Below are 7,036 nucleotides of genomic sequence, written 5' to 3' on the forward strand. Positions count from 1 at the left end.
CCGGATTCAGGATTCAGGATTCAGTTCTTCTCTCTCGGATGAGAGAAGCTGGATATTACAGATGCAGGATTCCGGATTCAGGATTCAGGATTCAGTTCTTCTCTCTCGGATGAGAGAAGCTGGATATTACAGATGCAGGATTCCGGATTCAGGATTCAGGATTCAGTTCTTCTCTCTCGGATGAGAGAAGCTGGATATTACAGATGCAGGATTCCGGATTCAGGATTCAGGATTCAGTTCTTCTCTCTCGGATGAGAGAAGCTGGATATTACAGATGCAGGATTCCGGATTCAGGATTCAGGATTCAGTTCTTCTCTCTCGGATGAGAGAAGCTGGATATTACAGATGCAGGATTCCGGATTCAGGATTCAGGATTCAGTTCTTCTCTCTCGGATGAGAGAAGCTGGATATTACAGATGCAGGATTCCGGATTCAGGATTCAGGATTCAGTTCTTCTCTCTCGGATGAGAGAAGCTGGATATTACAAAATTATCTGTTGCTGGCGATGACGACGGAGAAGACGGAGAAGAAGACGAAGGAGACCCTAATCCGCACAATCGACGGATTAATTATTTACCCGGTCCTACGTTCTTACATGCGAGTTGGCTTGGCCACCTAGCGGCGCGGCAGCGAACTAGTGCTCGCTCGGATACCCCGTGTCGGGTTAGGGACTCTTGTCACACTCCCCCCTTTCTTTTTAAGAAAGCACGCTAAATTAAAATATTTATATTATTACTGTTGCTTTCTTCTGGACTAAAGCTCTAGTTGCCGGTTTTCGGTTTTGGCCGGACGGGTGCAAAGAATGTTCGCGTTCCGCGAAACGTCTGCCGCATCAGTACTCCCTCCTCGTTAGTGAATAATCGTCTTCTGGTCCGGTTACCTCGTTTCGTCCTAGCGGGTCCGGATTCGGTTGTGTTGCCGTCTTGTATCGCCTCAATGTCCCGGTTGACCTGAGCCAATTGTGACAGCAGGTTCCTCGGCGTTGGGACATACTCCACGGCTGCTGTCTTCGGATCGCTGGGGTCAGGAAGGAGCTGGTGACATTTGGTAGTCGGGATCGGCTGTTTTGCCACATCCATCTCGATGATCTCCAGCCGCCACTCCCTATGTTGTTGATTGACTGCTGGCTCCGGTACGGCTGGTTGTTCCTGTGGCGGTACCACAGGTATCTCCATACCCATAGCTTTGGCCCTCCTCTCCTTCACCTCCCGCTCTCTGTCGGCCATTGTTTTCAGGGTTGGGGTGAAGAAGCGTTCCAGATACTCCATTTCATCTTCCAGCACCTCACACTCTAAATAGTTCTCCATACTACGAAGTGACATCCTCCTCTAATGACTCAGATGTGACTGATTTGATCTGGCGTGGGTGCTGCTCCTAAATACCCCATGAATTTGAGTCCTAGCGTCTAATGCCTCAACTAATGCAGAAATTACTCCCAGTTTTCTTTTCCGGCCAATCCGGTGACTTCATTGCGGTCGTCCGATTCGTGATACAGTTTGAGATCTTTCACGTGAGCTCGTTGAATTCGTCCATTTGGACTCTGTATTTCAATAATTACTGGGGTGATGATTCGAGTAACGGTGTACCGTCCGGAGTACTTTTCGGCTAACTTCGCGGAAAAGTTGTCTATCGCGGAAGACAGCGGGTACTCACGCTTAGCTACTACATCCCCTGTATTTGGTTTCCAGTTACGCCTCCGTTTGTTATAATAATGACTTTGCTTCGTATAGGCATGAGCTAGATTCACTCGGACTATATCCATAGTATCACGTAAATGCCGCAGCCTCTCTCTGTGTTCGTTCTCTATTAGCGGTTCGGTAGTTTCCTTCTCTATCAAGCTACGAAGGGTATTCGGCGGTCTCATCTCTCTCCCGTAGTTCAGGTACGCGGGTGTGAAGCACGTCGATTCGTGTACGGACGTATTATATGCAAAAGTTAGTTCTGGCAGCCATTTATCCCAAGATCGTTGTGTTTTCTGGATATACTGGGCTATCATGGTTTTTATTACTCGATTCGTCCTTTCTACGGGGTTACACTGCGGTGAATACGGTGGTGTTTTCAGGTGATTAATTCCGTGATCGCTGAGTAGTGTCGTGAATGCACGGCTGGTAAACTGGCTTCCGTTGTCCGTTATAATTGCCTTCGGACACCCGAAACGGTGTATGATTTTTTTCACGTATTGCCTTGATAACCACCTCGGAGGTGGCTTTTCGAAGTGGTTGCACCTCTATCCATTTAGTGAATTTATCTTGCATCACAAGTAGGTGAACATGTCCTAGCGAAGAGCGAGTATACGGACCTTGTAGATCTGCGGAAACAACCTCCCAGGGTCTGGTCGCGTTTATGGTACCCATTTTTCCCGGTACTTGTTGTTGTCTAGGTTTGAACTGCTGGCATTTTTCACAAGTACGTACATAGCTAGCGATGTCGCCCTGCATTCGTGGCCAATAATACTGTTCTGATATCCTAGCAATAGTTTTCGCGATTCCGAGGTGTCCAGCAGTGGGTGCATCATGATTCTCTTGCAGAACTTGTAGTCTTTGAGATGTGGGCACGCAAAGCTTCCAAGGATTATTATTTTCTTTAAAATCCAATCGGTGGTGCATGTGACGATATAGGTGATCATGAATTATTTGATATTCTGGATATCGTTCAGGATGAATGATAACCTCGTGGATAGTGCGTAGGTACCATGGGCAATCAATGCTTTCGATACTGAATGCTGTTTCCATGTCGGTTTCGGATTCGATCTCTGGGTCTTCAACAGGATTTCAATTCCACCTTGCTATTCTTCCGGCTGGGCTTTCAATATTTTTGAGCCACTTCAAGGATTGATGGTCGGTTATTACAGTAAAGGAGTATCCCTCCAAGTACATTCTCATTTTCTGGATTCCCCAAATCACGGCTAAACATTCCTCCTCCGTCACTGAGTAGTTCAGTTCGGCTTTATTTAAGGTACGACTTGCATACGCAATCACCTGTTCTCATTCATTTACTATCTGAGCAAGTACAGCCCCAATTCCATATTTACTAGCATCGGTCTGCAAGTAAAATTGCTCGGTAAAATCAGGTGGAGACAGGATCGGTGCGGAGACTAACAGTTCTTTCAAGTCTGCATAAGCCTGACGTTGCGGAGTATCCCAATTGTTTCATGGTTCTTATTCCAATTACGACGTCTTGCTTCAGTTTGGGCATAATGGTAAATGTCACTATCCTATGTTTGCCTTGAATCAGGATTCTCAGTTCCACTGTCCCTGTGACTTGCACCCTGCTTCCGTCCGCTAAGCGGGCCTCTGCAGTAGTGAGTGTAGCTGTTGAATCAAGACCTTGTCTCTGGACGTATTGCCATACCCTATGCCCGATGTATGAGTTAGATGCTCCGGTATCTAGTAGACCTTGGTACGTTTTCTCGCCGATTCCTATCTCAACATATGGTCGTTCGTCTAATTCTTCTACGTCCGATTCGGCGGGTTGAGCGGTAACTTTTCCTGGTTGTTCTCCTCTCCTCGATTCGTCTGTGGTTGTCGGCTGGTATTTGTATGTGTCGTTGCCGCCATCCTTGCTGTATTCGTCTGTACATCCCTTTGCTGGTACGGTACTGGTTGTATCCCGGTACGTTCTGTATTCGTCGTTGGGCGGTGTATATTTTCCGGTGCGTTGTTTGCGATAGATCTCTGGGTCTTCAACAGGATTTCAATTCCACCTTGCTATTCTTCCGGCTGGGCTTTCAATATTTTTGAGCCACTTCAAGGATTGATGGTCGGTTATTACAGTAAAGGAGTATCCCTCCAAGTACATTCTCATTTTCTGGATTCCCCAAATCACGGCTAAACATTCCTCCTCCGTCACTGAGTAGTTCAGTTCGGCTTTATTTAAGGTACGACTTGCATACGCAATCACCTGTTCTCATTCATTTACTATCTGAGCAAGTACAGCCCCAATTCCATATTTACTAGCATCGGTCTGCAAGTAAAATTGCTCGGTAAAATCAGGTGGAGACAGGATCGGTGCGGAGACTAACAGTTCTTTCAAGTCTGCATAAGCCTGACGTTGCGGAGTATCCCACTTCCATTTTTGCTTTTTATGTAACAATTCATTTAACGGTTTTCTCATCTCCGAACAATTAGGTAAAAACCGTCGGTGCCATGAAATCATTCCCAAGAACGTACGTACCTCTTTAACGTTGGTGGGTTCCTTTAACTCCACTATCGCTTTTACTTTATCTGGATCGGTTCTGATTCCATCACTGTCGATTACGTGTCCGAGGTATTTCAATTGTTTACGGAGGAACTGACACTTGTCCTTGTTGATTCGAAGCCTAGCTTCACGAAGTCTACGGAAAACCTCTTTTAAATTAAGCGGGCCTCTGCAGTAGTGAGTGTAGCTGTTGAATCAAGACCTTGTCTCTGGACGTATTGCCATACCCTATGCCCGATGTATGAGTTAGATGCTCCGGTATCTAGTAGACCTTGGTACGTTTTCTCGCCGATTCCTATCTCAACATATGGTCGTTCGTCTAATTCTTCTACGTCCGATTCGGCGGGTTGAGCGGTAACTTTTCCTGGTTGTTCTCCTCTCCTCGATTCGTCTGTGGTTGTCGGCTGGTATTTGTATGTGTCGTTGCCGCCATCCTTGCTGTATTCGTCTGTACATCCCTTTGCTGGTACGGTACTGGTTGTATCCCGGTACGTTCTGTATTCGTCGTTGGGCGGTGTATATTTTCCGGTGCGTTGTTTGCGATATTCATTCCCCGAGGCTTGTCGGACCGATTCACTTTGCTGTCGTAATCGGTCCGTTGCCAGTTTTCCGACTTCTGACAATTACATTCTCTCGTCAACACGTCTTTCGTTCCACACCAAGAGCAAAACTTTTGGTACTCGTTTCGGCATCTACTACGGTGATTTTTTCGGCAAAAGTTATTCCGCGTCTTCTCAACTCTTCTTGTAATTCGGCTTTTCTCATTTGTCCTACACCTGCTTGTCCCTTGTGTCGGTCACGGTTACTGTCGGTCATTTTGTTAACAATTTCCGGTGAAACTATCAGTGTCTTTCCCAGCTCCCTCTGGTGCTCTGGGTTGGACACTTCAAGTCCCTGTTCGGGCGCCAATTATTGCTGTAACGTATATTATTTCCAACTGTCAAGACTGGTGAAGTACCAGTTCCCTCGAATGACGATTTTGGCCACTTAGCTCTAGAGTGAACCAGGGTTCGGAACGGTAAAGGGATAGTTGTGTTACAGCAATAAAACGTTCTTGCTGTTACTGGGCAGAACGAGATAAAATTGGTCCTTCATTGTTCATTAAGCGGGCAGCCGGTATCCACAAATTAAATTTCTCGGAGTAACCAACCCAGCTGACCAGTACGTTTCGGGCTTTCCCGCGACCGCTTCGTTTTATCACACGATCGACGAGAAACGTGTCCTTTGCGAGGTCCTTGCGGACTCGAACGAGCTCTTCCTCGTAAAAAATACCGTCAATCTCCTCGCCGGCGAGATCTCTAAGATGTAGACGGGTGGTTCCCTCGTTGTACCTAGGCGTACGATTTTAAAAATCTCTCGAGTCCAGCCCCCCTCGTAACCTTTCGCAAAAGGGTTCCTAGCGCTACTGATGCGTACCAGGTCGCCGACACCGTATTTAGGGATACGCGGGTTCGCCGTGGCGTATCGCATGGACAGGTTCATACGTGCCTTAGCGGCATTATACATGGTTACGTCGACTGGACGCATTCTTATCGCAGATCATGGACAGGTTCAAACGTGCCTTAGCGGCATTATACATGGTTACGTCGACTGGACGCATTCTTATCGCAGAATGGCGCATCCGATTGTACGATTCCACGAGGCTCTGAAGAATATCTGTGTATCGCCGCGTGTTTCTATGTATAAAGTAACGCCACATACACTCCTTCAGAGTACGATTGTAGCGTTCGACGACAGCTGACTTTACGTCGGGGCTGCGCGCTACGCGGAATCCTATGCCGAGCTCCTCGAGCAGACGCTGCAGTACGCCATTGGTAAACTCTTTACCTTTGTCTGTCTGTAGGTACACGGGTATCCTATTCTTACTACGTACCAGAACCCTCCGGAATGCCGCTGCTACCGTTCCACCGGACTTATCGCGTAAAGGCTCGACCCAGGCGTATTTGCTGAGTACATCAATTATTACAAGGATATACGTGTGACCATCGTTGTACTCCTTCAAGGAGCGAAGGTCCACAAGACCGGCCTCCCAAACATCGTCGATATTGCTGACGGTGTAAGAGCGGCGCTGAAACGTGCGACGTACGGGCTTATGGAGCGTATACGCATCTTGGGCCTCCAACCAATGTACGACTGAATTTCGCTTTAACCTACCCTTCAAACTCGCGTGGTATACCAGCAGTACAGAGGAACCGCGCAAACTGCCGACTCCCCGCCGGTCTCGCTGTTTTTCTCTCGCGCATAGCGACGTTGATTAAATCCACGATGTTGGCGTCCTGCACGACGGCTCCACCGATACGCGTAACGCCCTGTTTACTCCACAAGATGCGTGGCGAACCAGCGTTGCGCAACCTTCCTAGTAAGAGCTTAGCCTTAGCTCTGTACTTTTGGGGTACGCTAGCAATGATGTCGTCGTCGCCATCGTCGGTCAAGCTCTTGACATTATCCTCTGCAGAATTGTTATTTTTTTTCTTATTATCGCTATCGGCGCGCCTATCCTCGTCGACGTTATTTCGCAGATCCTCGATAATGTGTAGATAACGCTGCAGCACTTGATTGTACATCTTCCACTTTTCGCGCTCGTCAATGAAATTCGGCGAGTGTAGGATCTCCTTCATCGATGCGTCTAATCTGCTTAAGGGGGTCCCAGGGGTTTGCACGGTGTTAACGGTGTCAATGCCCTCCTGACTGTGATGATGCGCATGAGGCGCTGTACCGCGGTACTGTTGGTGTACGGTATTCATACTCTTATGAGTGATGAGAACCATCTTTTTCGCATGTTCCATCTCGCTCTCTCTCTTTCTTTCTCTGCGCGGCGTATACCCTATCCACCTCCCCC

This window comes from Cephus cinctus, unplaced genomic scaffold (genome assembly GCF_000341935.2).
Source record: "Cephus cinctus unplaced genomic scaffold, Ccin1 Ccin1_scaffold0235, whole genome shotgun sequence".
Lineage (NCBI taxonomy): Eukaryota > Metazoa > Arthropoda > Insecta > Hymenoptera > Cephidae > Cephus > Cephus cinctus.